This window comes from Jaculus jaculus, chromosome 9 (genome assembly GCF_020740685.1).
Source record: "Jaculus jaculus isolate mJacJac1 chromosome 9, mJacJac1.mat.Y.cur, whole genome shotgun sequence".
In the NCBI taxonomy this organism is placed as follows: Eukaryota; Metazoa; Chordata; class Mammalia; order Rodentia; family Dipodidae; genus Jaculus; species Jaculus jaculus.
The window spans coordinates 87,862,617-87,880,917 of record NC_059110.1 but is presented as its reverse complement, the minus strand read 5'-3'; the positions used below and the strand labels follow the sequence as shown (position 1 = coordinate 87,880,917).

The 18,301-nt window shown below is 51.1% G+C and overlaps 1 protein-coding gene across 4 annotated transcripts in view; it reads left to right on the top strand.

Moving 5' to 3' along the window:
• Ksr1 (kinase suppressor of ras 1) overlaps nt 1-18,301 on the top strand; it is a 166,705-nt gene that overhangs the window by 64,090 nt on the left and 84,314 nt on the right. The gene's annotated exons all lie outside the window — the stretch shown is intronic.

The following is an 18,301-nucleotide window of genomic DNA, read 5'->3' as shown; positions in this document are numbered from 1 at the left end:
CCATGCTCTTTGCACCCATCACTCCTCTCTGGGCCCAGCACCGCTTTCTCCCTAACCTTCTGTGTCTTAATGAGTGTGGAGGAAGGCAGGGTCCTGTTCAGCAAGAGGACATGGCTCTTGTCCCCAGGCCTCTTGGCTCTAGGCTTGAATTTAGAGCAGACCCACAGACAGGGGGCAGCCTGTGCTGACGTCCTCTCGGGTCCCCGACACAGTGAGTAGGGAGGCCAGTGACCTGTGCTTCGGCGTTTGGCTACAGCTCTGCTTCCCGGACCAGTGCAGTGCTCCCCGTGCCCCCTCAGGTATTTGCGGAAGAGGTTCGAGCCCCGCGTTAGGCGTGTGTTGGGAAGAAGAGGGGTGTTGTATGTAGCCGGCTTCACACTCCTGGCACAAAGCACCTGACCAAAAGCAGCTTGTGGGAAAAAGGGGCTTATTTGGCGTATAGACTCGAGGGGAAGCTCCACGATGGCAGGGGAAATGTGGCATGAGCAGAGGGTGGACCTCAGCTCTGGGCCGACGTCAGGTGGACAACAGCAGCAGGAGAGTGTGCCAAACACTGGCAAGGGGAAGCTGGCTGTAACACCCATAAGCCTGCCCCCAGCATCACACCTCCTACAGGAGGCTCTAATTCCCAAATTGTCTTCAGGTGGGTACTTAGCAGTCAGAACACAGTTTATGGGGGTCTCCTGATTCACTACAAGGGGTAAAACCCAGCTTTGGCTTTGCCCTTTACCCAGGAACCGTGGATGGGGCGACTTGGCTGACTCGGAGCGCAGTCCTAGCATTGGGGGCCTGAGGACAGTACCTACAGTGCCAGGTCACCCCACGCCTCCAGCGCCACCAGAACGGGCACAGAAATCCAGCCGGGCTCCTTGCGCACAGCTGCGCCTCCCTCCCAGGGCGGTCTTCGTGGGTCTCCTTCTCGCCTGGACTTCTGATCTGCAGGCTGCGAGTGTTGCGGAGCCAGCAGTCTGGGAGCCTGTCCTGACACACCTGCCGCAGTCAGGGTCACCTGCCACCACTGTCAGGATGGCACCGTCATTTTGGAGACCCTGCGTGAGCCTTTCACCCTCCCCCCTCCCCGCCCGAGGCCTTGGCTTCCCTTCTTTATAAAAGGGGAATACGAGTTGACGTTCAAACCCACCCTGAAGAGTTAAAGGACCACAGGAATGCATATTTTACAGGGTCACCTGGAAAACACGCAGCACCAGCATGAGTGCTCTTGGGTCACAGCTCTGTGGACATTTGTCGGATGTGAGGAAACTGCAAAGAATAGGGAAGCTGGGGAATCCAAACACTAGCTGAAGAGTGGTTGGCCTTAGTTTGAGGTACCTTCCCATGCCTCAGTGTCCCTGTCTCTAAAATGGGCTTTCTGGGCTGGAAAGATGGCTTAGTGGTTAAGCACTTGCCTGTGCAGCTTAAGGATCCCAGGTTGAGGCTCGATTCCCCAGGACCCACATTAGCCAGATGCACAAGGGGGCGCACACATCGGGAGTTCATTTCCAATGGCTAGAAACCCTGGCTCGCCCATTCTTTCTCTCTTTCTCTCTCTCTCTTTCTGTCTCTGTCGCTGTCAAATAAATAAATGAAAACAAACAAAAAATTAAAATGGGCTTTCTAAGATGGTTTGACCAGGCCCATGATGCTTGGCATGTTCAGAGCAGGTGTTCCGTCACTGTCTAGTTTCCTGAATGCCTGGGTGTGGGGTCAGCTGAGCTGTGAGTCACAGGGAGGATGCTTGTCCTACAAGGGCACTGATCCTGTGTTGGCTCCCTTCTGTGTGGCGGGCACGTCTCAGTCCTCCGGGCATCCTGCACACTCTTCAGCCATCACCAAATCTGTGGAGAGCTGCTTGACCCCAGGGAAGCACACATCTTGTGAATGGCAGAGTGCTTTCGTGTCCCTTGGTGCTCACAGCCCTCTTGAGAGCAGGTAGCAGAGCCACTGTCCCCGTCTTAGAGGACGACTCAGAAGGTGGATATGAGTAAATAGCTTTCGGATAAATCATCTAGAAGCACTAAGGGAAAAAATGTAAAATGTGAAATTCCTTGACTCTTACTCAGAAAAAGTGTAAAAAGAAAGAAGTCAGAATCAAGTTTGTTTGTTTACTTACTTATTTGAGAGACAGTGAGAAAGAAAAGGCAAACACAAGCTGGGTGTGGTGGCGTACACCTTCAACCCCAGCACTTGGGAAGCAGAGATAGGAGGATCACCATGAGTTCAAGGCCTCCCTGGGACTACAGAGTGAATTCCAGGTCAGCCTGAGCTAGGGTGAAATCCTACCTCAAAAAAAAAGAGAGAGAGAGAGAGAGAGAGAAAAGGCAAACACACAGAAAGAAAGTGATTGAGTCTGGGCGTGCCAGGGCCTCCTACCACTGCAGACGAACTCCAGACACATGTGCCACTTGTGCGTCTGACTTTGCGTGGATCCTGAGAAATTGAACCTGGGCTGTAAGGCTTTGCAAGCATGAACCTTTAACCTTTAACCTCTTTAACCTTTAACCTCTGAGCTATCTCCCCAGCCCCAGAATAGAGTTTTTTTTTTCCAAATTTTTATTAACAACCTCCATGATTATAAAAAATACCCCATGGTAATACCCTTCCTCCCCCCACTTTCCCCTCTGAAACTCCATTCTCCTTCATATCCCCTCCCCATCTCAATCAGTCTCTCTTTTATGTTGATGTCATCATCTTTTCCTCCTTTTATGAAGGTCTTGTGCAGGTAGTGTCAGGCACTGTGAGGCCATGGATATCCAGGCCACTTTGTGTCTAGAGGGAGCACGTTGTAAGGAGTCCTACCCTTCCTTTGGCTCTTACATCCAGAATAGAGTTTTTAGGCATTTGACTTTTACAGAAAGGTTCTAAGGAGTGTCAGGGGCTGGGCAGATAGCTCAGTCAGTAAGGCATGTGTCTTGCAAGCGTGAGGACCTGGAGTTTGGTTCCCAGTGCCCACGTAAAAGCTGGATGTGGTGGTGCCCTTGCAATCTCAGCACTGGGAAGTCGGAGACAGATGGATCCCTGTGGCTTGCTGGCCAGCCTAGTCTAGCCACATTGCTGAGATGTAGGCCAACGAGGGACTCTGTCTCAAAAGAGATGGACAGTGCTCCTGAGAATGACGCCGAGCTTGTCCTCTGGCCTCCGCACATAGCCACACACACGTGTACCTGCACTCAAGCACCCGCATGCAATAAAAGAAGAAACACAAGAAGTGTGTTGGATAGCTGGCTGGGCTGGGCAACTTGCCATGGATTTGCCGTGTGCCATGGGTCGGGGGCTGGCTATCCCATCCCAACATTGCAGAGCCAGGATGGGTCTCCTAGCTACACCCCCCCCCCCCGAGTCTGAGTGCTTTGGAGGCTCTGGGGAGGGGCAGGCAAGCGCGGGGAGGAAGCTGTGCCCGGAAGCAGAGTGTGGGCCCGGGTGCTGCTGTGTTCTGCTGGGCAGAAACAGACCGTCCTCTCTGGCTGCTTGGGGCCCGGACCTGAGGACAGTAGCCTTCTGGATCCATCCGAGGTCTCTCGCAAGGGGCCTACAGAGAGTTGGGCCAGGTTTTCTGTGGGACCTCAGGGTGGAGTGGGATGGTGGGTGCCCCTAGCTGGCAAAGTCTGACTCTGACCCATAGAAACATTGATTTTGATTCCGAGGCCAGCTTGGCAGTACCCACACGAAGTTAAATGCCCAGGGAGAGGCCATCTAGCATGGGACCTTGTGCATCGCTGTGGTCATGGCCAACACCCATGGCTGGGCTGGGCAGCTTGCCATGGATTTGTTTGTCTGGTGTCAGAAAGCATGGCCATTCTTTTTTGGGTGAGGTAGGGTCTTTGAACTCACTATGTAAGAGACTAACCTTAAACTTTCAACTGAACTGCCTGCTTCCACCTTCCAAGCGCTGGGACTCCAGGCATGCGCCACCATGCCTGGTGACATGGAAGTTCTTGAAAGTAGTTTCTGGTATCAGGGAGGGACAGCTTCTCTAGCAAACAAATGTTTCCGTGCAAGACTGCCCCCAGAGGAAAGCACACCCATTTATACACACTTCCGAGGATGGCAGATGACGCTGCAGAACGCTGAAGGGACTGGCTTTTGTGCAGCCTAGTGGTCTTGTGTGCGTTAAGTTACCTGGAGGCCTCGCTACAGATCAGAGTGGGCCAGGCCTTCCTGTGCGTGTGCGTGCATGTGCACACCTGTGCACACACTGTGGGGTGCCCCAGCAACGGAAGCGTTGCCTGTAGTTCCAGCGTCGTACCAGCCTTGGGATCAGATGAGGGGTGGCTCAGTTCAGAGAAGGAGTATGTCGGGGAAGCTCGGCTTACTGTCCCGTGGTCTTTGGCTTGCCTCCGAGCTCCTCTGGAGACACACCAATCTGTTTTCCAGGACTTTCAAATACTGAAGCTTGTGCGCTGCTTGGGGATGGAGCATGTGACTACCAGGAGGCAGAGGCACAAGCTGGAGAGGAGGAGGGTGTGTGGGCAGCGTGGGGGCACAGCTGGTCCATCGTACCCTCCAGGGTGGACTTCAGGCATCAGTGTCTCCTGTGGTGGTTCCCCCACAGAGGCTCTGGCACCCTTCCAGTGAACAGGATGGAGAAGGGTCAGGGGTCCCAGGCCTCAGCCAAGTCTCCCGGACACTGCTCATGGGGCAGCTCAGCTCTTAATGTGTTTTCATAATCGAAGCAAAAAAGGTCCCATTGTGGCATTCACGCTGTTGCCATAAAGCACTTTTTGTTTCCTAGCAACATTCCAAGTGCAAAAGCAAGTAGAGCTCAGCAAAAACATAATACCAGTGAATGGACATCTGCCCCTTGCAGCACCAGGCGGGGTCCCAGTAAGGGTTAGGCAGCCTGTGTCTAATGGGGCATCCCAGGGACCCCCAAAAGTTCACAGGCTACTTGTATGAACAGAGTGGGCTACTGGAGTCATGTTTATCACCCTGGAATTGTGATCTGATAGGAATGGCAGGATTCCTTTGGCCTATATTTTGGAAATTCGAGTAACTCTGGGTTAAACAAAGAACTAGTTTGCTTCTGAGAGAAGTCCAGAGGTCAGCAGGCCTGGGGTTTCATGTTGCCCCATTCTGTTTGCTGTGCCTTCCTTAGTACAGAACCTCACTCTGAGAGCGGCTGCTGTATCTCCAGGCTCTGTAAATGCATTCCAGGTAGGAGGTTGCCTTTTTCCAGCTGCCTATTTATTAACCGTGTTAAAGGTGAAAAACAGCCTCCTGGAATACCAAGTATAGGCTTCTTTTCAGATCTCACTGGCCTGAACTGGGTACCGTGGCAACCACTGGTGACCACAGGCCTTGGGAGCAGAGCACATTGATACCTGAGCAAGATCAGGATTCTCCGAGTTAAAGAAGGAGGGAAGCTGGCCAGGGGAGGGCAGCAGGTGTCATGATTCACCGAGTGACAACAAGGGAACAAGATGTTTCACATGAAGTCAAATTTCCCTGTTCTGCCTGTAACCACCACCATGTGTTCTGATCATTTAAAATAGTTCAAGAAGGAACATGCATTTTAAAAAATAATTTCCCTTCTCCCCTGTGGCTGGCAGTCTCTAGCAGCCTCTATTGAAGTGTGTGCTTTTGTTTTGATCCCAGAAAATTATGCCTTTTTGTTTTTGAGGTGTTGGAGATTGAACCCAGGTTATCACATGTGTTGGACAAAGGCTTTACCACTGAGATACATCATCATTCCCCAAATTAGGCATTTTTTTCAAGTCGATGGTTTTGCTTCATAGCCCAGGCTGACCTGGAACCTGTGGTCCTCCTGTCTTAGCCTGCCAGCTGCTGGGATTTCAGGTTTGTGCCATCGTATTGGACTGAAACTGTTTTGGTTTTTCCTTTTTAAAATATGTTATTTATTTGAGAGAGAGAGAGAGAGACAGAGACAGAAAGCAAGGGGCAGAGAGAATGGGTGCAACAGGGCTCCAGCCACTACAAACAAATTTTGGATGCATGCACCACCTTGTGTTTGCATCTGACTTACATGGATACTGGGGAGTTGAACCTGGGTCTTTAGGCTTTGCAGACAAGCTCCTTTTCAGCCCCTGAAACTGATATATATATAGTTTTAGAGAGAGAGGGAGAGAGAGAATTAGCATGGCAGGGCCTCAGCCACTGTAATTGAACTCCAGATGCTTGTGCCACTTAGTGGGCATGTGTGACCTTGCACTTTGCCTCACCTTGTGTGTCTGGCTAACATGGGATCTGGAGAGTCAAACATGGGTCCTTAGGCTTCTCAGGCAGGCACCTTAGCCGCTAAGCCATCTCTCCAGCCTGTGATATATTTTTAAATTTTTTTTGTATTTTATTTTTATTTGAGAGAGAAGCAGCTAGAAAGGGTGGGGAGAGAGAATGGAGACATCAGGGCCTCTAGCTACTGCAGACAAACTCCAAAACTCCAGACACATGTGCCGCCTTGTACATATGGCTTACATAGGTCCTGGGGAATTGAACCTGGGTCCTTTGGCTTTGCAGGTAAGTGTTTTAACAGCTAAGCCATCTCTCCAGCCCCTCCCCGCCTCTTTTAAATTATTTATTTATTAGAGAGAGAAAATGGGCACTCCAGGGCTTCCAACTGCTGCAAATGAACTTCAGACACATGTGCACCTTGTACATCTGGCTTCTGTGGGTCCTGGGGAATAGAACTTGGGTCCTTTAGCTTTGCAGGAAAGTGCCTTAACTGTTAGACCATCTCTCCAGCCCTGAAACTGAGTTTTGAACCTCCTGTCTGCTTTATGATATTTGCCATTTCTCTCATCATTGCCGTTACATTTTATGGGTCCTGTGAACTTACCTCCAGGCACACTAGTGCTTTTCAAATCCAAAGGCTCTGCTGTGTAGGGCTTGCAGATGAAAGGAGGCAGGTAACCAAATGCCTTTGCAGTATATACAGATCAGGGACAGTAGTTGGTGAGAAGGCATGGAGGAGTCACTTAGTCACCAGTGAGACTTGGAGAGAAGGCATCTGCGGGTCCAGCTTTGGTGAGTGGGTTGTTTCAGCACTCATATACTGTGCATGTGTGTGTACGCGCACCCTTTCCCAAAGGAAGAGAGTTCCCAGAGTCCCCTAACCACAGTGATGCTGAACAGTTGAGCCACGTAGCTTTTTTAAAAAATATATATATATATTATTTATTTATTGAGAGAAAGAGAGAGAATGGGCATGCCAGGGCCTCCAGCCACTGCAAACAAACTCCAGTTGCATGCGCCCCCTTGTGCATCTAGCTTACGTGGGACCTGGGGAATCGAACTGGGGGCCTTTGGCTTTGCAGGCAAATGTCTTAACCGCTAAGCCATCTTGTCCAGCCCACGTAGCTGACTTTTTAACCAACTTTCCTCATCCTCAAAACAACTCCCCTTTTCCTTCACTTGTCTGGCAGTCTAAAACCCCCTATCACTGAGGGATTTGTCCACATTGGGCCAGAGCTAAAGGAGAAAGTTAGGAAAAACTCATTGCATGACTTGGGCAAATTCCCTAAACGCTACATAGGAGAGTGTGCTGTTAGAACGAGTGAGGTTAATTAAGTGCACTCGTGCCTGGCACAGAGTCCATGCTCAGTAACCCAGGAGCAGCACTGTAGACCTGGATGTTGAGTTGAGGATTGGACTGTCCTGGGGAACGGCTTGGAAAGAGGCTAATCTGAGCCATGTTTACCTGATGCCAGAGAGAAATCTGTTCCTAGGACAACACCCAGGAGTGTGTCTCTTCGTCCTTCTTCCCTTCCTGTGAGAGTGCAAGTTCCCTTCCCACTGCCTGCCCCTCCTCATCCTCCTTTTTTTTTTTTTTTAATATAGGCCCTTATGTAGGATGGTCTGGAACTTACTGTGTAGCCCAGGCTGGCCTCAAACACCTGATCCTTCTGCCTCATTTCCTCCTCCTTATATTGCATCCCTTTATGAAGCTCCTTGAAGCTGGGCAAGGTGGTGCATGCCTTTCATTCCAGCACGGAGGCAGGCAGAGGTTGGAGGATTACTGTGAGTTTGAAGCTAGCCTGAAGCTACCCAGTGAGTTTCAGATCAGCCTGGGCTAGAGTGACACCCTTCCTCAAAAACGAACAAGCAAGGCCTGGAGGAATGGCTTAGTGGTTAAGGCTTTTGCCTGCAAAGCCAAAGGACCCAGGTTCAATTCCCCAGGACCCATGGAAGCCAGATGCACATGGTAGCACATGCTTCTGGAGTTTGTCTGCAGGCTAGAGGCCCTGGCGCACCCATTTTCTTTCTCTCTCTCAAATAAAAATAAAACAAATTTTAAAAAATGAACAAACAGCTTAGAGAGAAAAGTCCCTGGCCCAGGCTTTGGATCTGGGCTCCACACTTAAGAACTGTGTGCCCCGAAGCCCTACTTCCGCTCAAGCCTCAGTTTCCCTACCTAGGACTAGGATGGTAATAGCAGACCTTTCCAGGCTGCTGTGAGACAGTGGCTCATGGCAGCGAGGGTGCTCTGCAGGTGGGGGAAGAGAACAAGCCCACAGTTCCTCCCTGTCCTTTGTGTCTCGTTACCTCATTTCCCCACATGACATCTTGGGGATAGTGACCCTGCTCCAGCCATGGAGGCAAGCGGCTGTTTCCATAGCTTATCCACGTTCCTGTGGCTCCTGCCTTCTCGCCAGCTTGCTTATAAGAGAAGGGCCTTTCCGAGGAAAGGAAGGAGCCTCCATAAACTGTGACACGGAATCGAAGAGCCACCCTATACACATTCCCAAATCTAAACGGTGCCTGTAGTGTCTTACAGGCCCAATGGCAGTAGACCATATCTGCCGTAGATGAGTCTTGGACATGAACGTGAGCAAGCTCAGATCTCTGTTTTCTTCTCCTCTCCTTGTCTGTCCTTCTCTTTTCCTTTTTTTTTTTGGAGACATGGTCTCATATAGTCCAGGCTAGCCTGGAACTCATGGTTCTCCTGTCTTGGCCTTCCACATGACAGGATGGCAGGTATGTAGCACCATACCTGGCATGAGCTACTATTTTGAAATAGCTTGGGATTTTCCTGGTCATATAGCCAGTGCTGTGTGTTAGCTAAAAGGAAAATAGGTTTTAAATGAAATGCTAACGAGGGCTGGAGTGATGGCTTAGCGGTTAAGCACTTGCCTGTGAAGCCTAAGGACTCTGGTTCGAGGCTCAATTCCCCAGGACCTACATTAGCCAGATGCACAAGGGGGCACATGCATCTGGAGTTCGTTTACAGAGGTTGAACGCTCTAGCGTGCCCATTCTCTCCTCTCCTCTCTCTCTGCCTCCTTCTCTCTGCCGCTCTCAAATAAATAAACAAACAAACAAAATAAATGAAATGCTAACGAATCCACCAGTGTCTCTCTGCCTCTCCCTGCCAAGCCAGCATCACAGTGCCTCTTTGTTGTTCTGTCTTTTTGTCCGGAAGAGGCCTCGTTGGCTCCCTCTGGGCAGGGAGGCCAGGATGTGCCCACTGTTGTGGCCCTGGCTCCTGTATCCCTCTTTTTTTTTTAAAATTATTTATTTATTTATTTGAGAGCGACAGACACAGAGAGAAAGACAGATAGAGGGAGAGAGAGAGAATGGGCGCGCCAGGGCTTCCAGCCTCTGCAAACGAACTCCAGATGCATGTGCCCCCTTGTGCATCTGGCTAACGTGGGACCTGGGGAACCGAGCCTCGAACCGGGGTCCTTAGGCTTCACAGGCAAGCGCTTAACCGCTAAGCCATCTCTCCAGCCCGTGTATCCCTCTTTTGAGGGAGGAATGCCACTTGTGTCTCCTAATGGACAGAAAGAGCCAAAGAGCCATGCACACCAGGAGGTGCACCTGGCCGGCAGAGAACAGAATCCAGGTGAGCCTTGTGCAGGGAGGTGCCCCATTTGCCCATGTTCTTAGCCAGTCTTGCTGAAGTCCTTACGTCTCTGGCAGGAAGAAATAGGCCATCACGGGCAGGGCAGCTGGCCTGCTTGGTGCCTCAGGCAGGCTCTGAGCTGGCCTGTGAAATAGGCCTATGAATAAAAGTCAAGCACTTAGGGTTGTCCCCTTCCCACCAGGGACATTGTTTAGGAAGCAGTGTTTTAGTGTTGATGTTGTTTATCCCCCCACCCCTTCTTCAGGGTTGGGAATAGGAACCTAGTGTAGGCAAGCGTTGTTTCCCAGCTGTATTCCCAGCCTTGTTCTGACATTTGATTTTGAGACAGGGCTCACTAACTTGCTCAGACTGGCCTTGAACTTATTCTATAACCCAAGTTGTCCTCCTTCCTCAGCCTGGTGAGTCGCGGGGACTGCAGGTGTGTGCCAGCATGTCTGCCTTATCGCTGCCTCTCTCACGCGGCACTGTTTGTTGTCCCCGAGAAGGGACACAGCATCCCGTTTATGCCATCACCATGTGCTAGCGCCCGGACCGAGCAGCCGTCCTGCCAGCGTGGCTCACAAGTGGGGCTGCTGGGTGGCCGTCTGTCTGTTGTGTGACTTCCCTGATTAGATAGATGGGTAAAGCCGGGTGCCCTCCGTATTTGATACATCCTTAGGTGCGTTTAGAGTACGGGGCCAGGCAGTCAGGACCGGCACAGCTGGGCTTGGGGTTGTGAACTTGATCTTGGGAATACTGGCTTACCTAAAAATAAACAACTCCGATCTGTAGCTCTGGCCCCTCCCTGCAGCCCAGCTGGCTTTTCCAGTGTGCATGTCCAGTGTGCAGGCTGCAGCTGGGACGTGGCTGCATTCGGAAATAAACAAGTTGGCCCCTCTCTCTGCCTGGGACTTTCCATTATCAGGAGACGTGAATCCAAGATGAGATGAGATAACGTGAGCTGTCCTGTCTTGTCCGCAGCCTGTGTGTGCTGGGAGAAAGAGGGAGGGCTTTGAGGAGGGCCGGGCACCTTGGAACTCTGTGTTGGTACAGGGCAAGGACTTGAGATGAACTGATTTAAGGGGGAGTGTGTGCAGAGCTGATCTTTTTTTTCTGCAAATGTTATTGGTGGGGGAAGAGCAGAGCCTGTCTTCATCTTGCAAGAAAGACGCAGTAGGGCTGGAGGGATGGCTTAGTGGTTAAGGTGTTTGGCTGCAAAGCCAAAAGACCCAGGTTCAATTCCCCAGGACCCACGTTAGCCAGATGCACAAGGGGACGCATTTGTCTTGAGTTCGTTCGCAGTGGCTGGAGGTCCTGACGCATCCATTCATTGTCTCTCTCTTTCTCTCTGTCAAATAAATAAAAGTAAAATATTTTTTAAAAAGAAAGACACAGTATGTAGACTGTGGTGTGTGTGTGTGCGTGCACACATGTGGTGTCAATATCCATCTAACAGGGCAAGATGCAAAGTACTCCCCAGCAGCATTTTGGGGACTCCTGTGTAACTAGGTTAGATGATTAGGAAGACATGGGGAAGATCCCTACCAAGCTTCATGTAAGGTAGGAGCTTGGGAGGCCCCTACCCCACTCGGGTCCATGGCAGGACCAGCTGTTCTCATGGGTGAGTGTCTGGCGAAGCTAAGATAAATGTCTCCCGAAGCCAGAAGTCTCGTGTCTTAGTGCAGGAAAACCACCAGTAAGTTGGGGAGCTGAGACCTGTGGAAATATGCATTGCAACATTTTTGCTGACAAGGCAAAGCTGGAAGCAGCCCAGGTGCCTGTGGGCAGGGAAGTGGATCGACACCCAGTGGTGTGTTCTAGCATGGCCCAGTGACTTCGCCCTGCGTGTGAATCGGCCCAGCTGCATTGAAGGAAAAGATGGGTAGGAAGCCAAATTGCAGAATGTATGCTGTCATGCCATTCCTGTAAAGAAAGGCAGAAAGCCACACAATCACCACCAAAACCAGTGTGGCAAAATAAATAGATAAATAACAAATAAAATGAAATCCTAGGCAGGAAGGATACATATGGGTCTGTTTAGAATATTGTATTTAAGCCAGGCATAGTGGTGCATGCTTGTAATCCCAGCACTTGGGAGGCTGAACTAGGAGAATTGCCATGAGTTCAAAGTCATCCTGGGCTAGAGTGAGAGAGCCTACCTTGAAAATAAAAAAGAAAAAAGAAGGTTGTTTTCAGTCACAAAGTTTTGAGAATGGTTGTTACATAGTCATAACCAAAACCCAGCAGCCAAAGACAGCAGGACCCAGACACATTAGATTACTGAACATACATTTCTTTCTCTTTTTAAAAAAACAAAGTAAATATTTTAGGGGCTGACGTGATGGCTCAGCAGCTAAAGCTGCTTGCTTGCAAAACATGATGACTCAAGTTTGGTTCCCTAGTACCCATGTAAAGTCAGATGCATCAAGTGGCACATGCCTCTGGAGTTGGTTTGTGGTGGCTAGAGGCCCTAGCATGCCCATTCCTTCTCTCTCTCTCTCCTTGCAAATAAATAAATATTTTTAAAAAGAAATATTTTATTTATATGAGAGGGTCAGATTTGCACCACACAGGTGTGTGCCGTGAGTGTGGGATCACTGTACACCCCCGCGTACCGGTCTGCTTCCTCTTTGGGATGCCCATCATTAGGCTGTAAACAATGCGTTCACCATCTTTAGAAGAGGCAAGCATTCCCAGTTCTCTCATTTTGGGATAGGTGTATTTCATAGTTTAGTATTTCTAGAATTGGGATGCAGGACACCACGTCTTTACCTAATTGCTTGTTTTCTCCAAAAACTTACTGTGTTAACCATGCAGCTTGTAAATGAACATCTTGCCCACCCTCCCCCCACCCCCAACCTGGTTGTATCCAGGACAGATTTGGCCTCATTGGTCAGTAGAAACCGCTATAACTCCCTTACCTTCCCAGAGAGATGATGGGCCCTGGCCAGTGTTCCCCACGGGTGCTCTGAGTAATTTAGTGAGAGGGAGACACAGTGATTTGCAAGGGTCACGCAGCCACAAAGCAGAGGGTTAGCACTGGAGCCAGGGTCTAGTTCTGAGCCTTGGTCCCTTCTTTTTTTTTTTTTTTACAGCACAGACCCAGAATTCCTCAAGCAAACCAAGTCTGCCCGCATTCCTCCCACCGAAACCGCACTTAGTGTTCTTGCAGCCTGAATGAACGACATCGTTTCATCATTATAAAAACCACACGTGTTCTTTATCAAAATTACCAAAAGTAAAAATAACAAATCCTCTATTTCCAGCAGAGTGTGGTGACACTCACCTGTCATAACCATCCCTCAGGGGGCAAGACCTGTCTCAAGACAAAAACAATCCTCTATTTCTAGTGTTTTTTAAAATATTTTATTTATTTATTGAAGAGAGAGAGGCAGATAGAGAGAATGGGCACTCTGGGACCTCCAGCTGCTGCAGGTGAACTCCAGGAGCATGTGCCCCCTTGTGCGTCTGGCTTACTTGGGTCCTGGGGAATCGAACCGAGGTCCTTTGGCTTTACAGGCCAAGTGCCCTTAACCACTAAGCCGTCGCTTCAGCCCCTGGGTGTAGCTTTATTATCTTGGGTTTCTAACTTGCCATAGATGCCGGCATGGACATGGCCCTGTGTGTATGACTTTGGTCAGTTGCCCTATCGTCCTCTGTCACAGACACAGTAGGCTGCGGCTGCCTGCTTCCTGCGGGCCGTTCTGTGCAGCTGCACTCTTGTGAACCACCTAATGCTTGGGGTTTCTTCTTTAGAAGAGTTCCTAGAAGTGGAGTCGGGGCTCAGAAGCTGGGCACCACCTTGGGCATTCTCTTGGTGTGGCGGTGAGCTTCCGAGCTGCCCTGTGGCACTCAGCACCTTTGCTCCCCCATAGCGACCACGGGGGCCGTTCAAACTCAGCTTGCCAGTGCCACCTGAGGCCTCTGCCTGCCTGCAGGTTTCACATGGCCTCTCCTTGTTGTCAGAGGTGGGGGGGCTGTCTAGTCCCTCCCACCTTCTGTCTCCCTCTCTCTTAAGACAGGGTTTCACGAGTCCAAGCTGGCTTCAACTCTGTGAGTAGCTGTGGCTGGCTTTGAGTTCTTGATTCTCCTACTGCAGTATCCCAAGAGCTGGGATTTCAGGTGTACCCCACCATCAGACATGCTTTCTAGGGGAGACTAAGCTTTCTTCTTAGCCAGCGGTCATGTCAGATGCTCGCCCCACCTTTGTAACTCAATGGAACAACACAGAAGCCTTCCTGTGTTGTACAAACATGCTGGGTGGTTTTGTAATCGTTTATTAAATGGTTTTTACCACCACTTTCTTCACTTAGCTTCTTTGTTGGGTCCTTGGGTCACCTCCCTGGTAAACAGCCCCGGGAGGGGCATGTCTGTGTGTCCTGCTTTCGTGCTGGCTCTTCAGCCGAGCTGCAGGCCGACGAACCACAGCCACCCTGCCCCCTGGCACAGGGGAGGTCACCACATTTGCCTCTCTTGCTTCGCGTTTCTCAGGATCTTGTGTAGCAACGGATTGAGAAATGCCTTCCCTTTTCAAGAAGAAACTCAAGGGCTTCCCCCCACCCCACCCCACGTGAGGTCACGTAGGAAGGGTCAGAGCCTCGGCCCTGCTCCCCACAGGCCCAGAGGTTCAGGTGTTGCAGGCTGGTGGAGGCTGAGCCTTTGGAGGAGCCTCACGTGCTCCCCGGCCAGGGGCATTGGAAGTGGTGAACTTTTGCTTCCATTTGCTGCCTGGTCTCGGTCTTCGGGGCTCCGGAAGCTATGCAGGGCGTGCTAGGAACATCACAGCCTGCACTGTAGACAAGCAGCTCTCCTGAGGGGCCGGCCTAGCGCAGTGGGGCTTCTGTCCCTCCCCGACAGTACCCTACTGTGCCTCTCACCTCCGTGTGGGACAGTCCACCCTGGATTTGGACACTTCACAACGTGGGGGGCTGAGTTAGGAGAACTGGGAGTTCAAAGCCAGCCTGAGCTACATAGTGAGATTGTCTTCACATTGTTTTGGTTTGGTTTTGGAGTTTTCTTGCAACTATCTTTAAATTAAAACATAATTTAAAAAGAAATAATGAAGCTGGCAGAGCTTTAAGTCGCTGGCGCACACAGCAGGTGGAACGCAGGCTTTCTGACCTCCGACAAGGAGCTGCTGATGGGAGCTGTGCTGTGGGCTCTGTCCTGGCACTGCCTGCGTGACTTTTAAGTTGCAGGTGGGCTCTGTCCTGGCACTGCCTGCGTGACTTTTAAGTCGCAGGCCTTCCCTCAGCCTCAGTTTCCTCATCAGCTTGTTAACCTGGAATCCGCTGGGAAAAGGGGATTTCAAGACTTGTCTGACGTATCAGATGTATCTAATCCTGCCAGTAGCCCCTGCTGACTGACAGATCTTTGGTTGGGGCCACCTGTGTTGGCTGCAGGACACAAAATACAGAGCCCTTAGTGGTCCACCTGGGGTGCTCTCAGTATAGGTGAACTGTCCCCCAACTGGCATGGTCATTAGAGCTCTAGATCTGGGTCACGTGGGAATCAGCATGGGAAGGTGTGTGATACCCTGCCTGGCCTGAGGTATGTGCTGGCTTTTGGGACACACAGTCCACGGTGTGCTACGGCATTTGATTGCTTCGCCTGAGATCTGTGTGTGGGTGAATCGGGTCTTATGCAAGAACATATGTGTGCTCATGTGCTTCAGACGGCTACACAGGAGGACAGTGTGCAGAGCCCCTGTGACGGGAATGAGTGGCAGGTCTTTTCTTTGGTTCCCTCTGCCCGTGGGTAGGAAGGAAGAGGACATGGCTCTAAGAGGAGAAGGCTATGTGCAGAGGAAGGGGGTTGAAGCTAGCGTGTTCTGTCCCAGGTTCTACTGGCCCTCTAGGCTTTCTGGAAGGTTCTGGCCTCTTCCTGGTCAGGTGGCCGAGCAGGCCCATGATGCCTTACCTGGGTTTGTGTTCAGCAGTGGTGTGCCCATTTAATGACCTAGATTGTCCCCTAGAGGCCCAAAGACAATTCTTACATTTAGTCCTGTTACCCTAAGCTGCCTAGCCAATTTCCTTCTCCTGATGTACAAAAAGAAGCATGGTGTCCTTGTCTGGCCCATCTTAGCCTGCCTGCCTTATGGTGACCCTGAGTTTTAAACTCGGAACTTGAAGCCATGGTTTCCTTCGGGAGTAGGCTGGTCTGCGCTGACCTTAGTTCTTAGGCTGCAAGAGAGCCCTGGAGATGGCACTGTTGAAGCTGTCACGTTGGGCATCTTGGTTATGTCACCGTGTTTCTTGTGCCCTGATTTCATCTCTGTAAAGTGGAGATGAAGTAAATCATACCACCATTGGTGTGACAGTCAAATGAGTTTCTTCCCACTCCATGCTGTGACTGGGCGTGAGGCATGTGACCATGTGTCAGTAAACATAGTTGGGGTAGTTTGAGTGGATGTTCCCCAATGGATTCAGGAGTTGATTAAAGCTTGTCATTTACATCTCTAGCCACCTGGCTGGAGGAGGTGTCACTGTGGGTGGATCCTAGGATCCAGCCCTAAGGTGTGAGGGGTGGGTCAGGAGTTTCCAGCTGAAGCTATGCAGTGCTGGAGCTCGGCCTGGTGTTCCTAGAGTGTGCTTGCTTTGGGTGCCGTTGGCAGTAGCTTCTCTCTCTGTGTGGATCTGTGTAAAGGGGGCCAGCTTCTCTCACCATTATGGATCTTCCCCTGCTTCTGTAAGCCACAATAGACCCCCTCCCTTCCATAACTGTGTCTGGTCTGGAGGTTCACCCCAGCAGCATGAGGCTGACTGTGACAATAGTCATGTTGTGCCCATGTCTTTCACAGGCAAAAATGGCGGGTCACGTCACTCATGGATCATTTTGCTCTCACTTGGAACATGGCATGCCGGTTCGGTGTGAGAGCCTCTGCTCAGGCCTTAGGGTAAATGGTGGATTGGAAATGGGGAGTGGGGCTCATCTGCCTTCATGCATGGAATCGGGGGCTTTCCTTGTCCCACAGAGAGCTGGCACATGGGTCCATAAATGGATAACCGAGATCATCCATTCGCAGTCCTCCTCAGTCACCTGGTCTCCCTGTCGGCTGCCAAAGAATGCCCTTGGCCACAGAGAAGATGGTAGAGAAGGAACGCGGGGGCCCGCAGCCCGCCAGCTGCCCAGCACGCCCTGTGACATTTCATCTGGAAGACTTCTGTCCCCTCGCAACAGAGGAAAGGAGGGGGCGCAGACATTGTGCTGTTTGCACTGGCAGCCCCTAGATAGGAGGTGAAAGGGAGATTTGATCCGATGTGACTCTGATCTCCATGGGCTTTTCCAATTCAAAGGGGCACCACACCCTCCTCTCTGTGGAGATGGGTGGACAGAGCCCAGCATGGCAGGCAGGCTGGAGAGTGACTTCTCCAGCTTGGCCAGCAGGGTGCAGGTCTCTGTCTGACTCCCTTTGGGGCTGTGGGGAGGAGCTCGAGGTGGCCCTGATGGGCTAGCAGCTCTTGCTGATGATAAGCTTGAGTCCCCTCTGCTTGGGAGGTGGGGCAGGCGCTGCGCTGGAAGCGGAGGACACTTGGGCTGCTTACAGGTTGTGTCCTGCTGGGCTGGACCTCCGGCGAAAGGCCACCCTTCAGGAAGCACCAAGTTCTAGTAAATCAAATACCAAACAGGGCTCCATATGGCTAGCTCCTCTGCAGTGAAACTCAGCCATTCAGCTTCCTGCTGCATTCCAGGGTGCTGGTATGCCAGAAATTCCCTGGACCAGCAAGAAGGGGAAGTCTTGTCTTTATAGTAAAAATGCTAATGAAACATCTCTTGAATCTGCTCCTTCCTTCCGCCCACACTGCCAGTGGATAAATTACCTTTTGTTCCCATCATTTGCAGTGGCTTCTTAATTGATTTTCCTCTCTGCTCTCTCCACGCCCACTTCAATCTGTCCTGCACAAGATTTCCAGAAGGATGAGGGTTCAGAATGTAAAGCTGATCACATTTCTCCCAGGGCTTCCCTCCCCACTCCTGGGAGGCTGAGGCAGATCATCTTTGCATGGTCTTTCAGAGCCTTTCTTTAACTTTCCAGGACCTGCATGGGTTGATACTGGCCTTGAGCCAACTTTGTTCCCCCCTCCTCGAGCCTCCAGCTGCTTGCTCTCCCCCTCTTTGAAGAAGCTCTTTGGTCTTTGCCCATGTGGTGCCCCCAACCTGGTGTGCCTTGCTTACCTTCTGTCTGTGTGCCACATCTATGGGCCACCCCCAGCTGTGAATTCATTTAGGGGTTCTCTCCTCTCTGAAGCCTTGCCAGCATCCCGGATACCCCACCTCCCAGGGTCTCCTGGAGATCATACAGCGTGCACACGGGCCTCTGTCGAGGTTCCCAGGTGGCATATCCAACGTGGCATTGGTTGGGCCTGATCTAGATAGAGGGTCTGAGATTTGCCATAGGTCCACTTAGCACCTTGGTGAGCAGATGGTCGTGGGTTCAGCAGGTATGCCCTCTATTTTTGCGAGCTCTTATGTAGGCTGGGCTCACATAGCCACCAACCTCGACTCT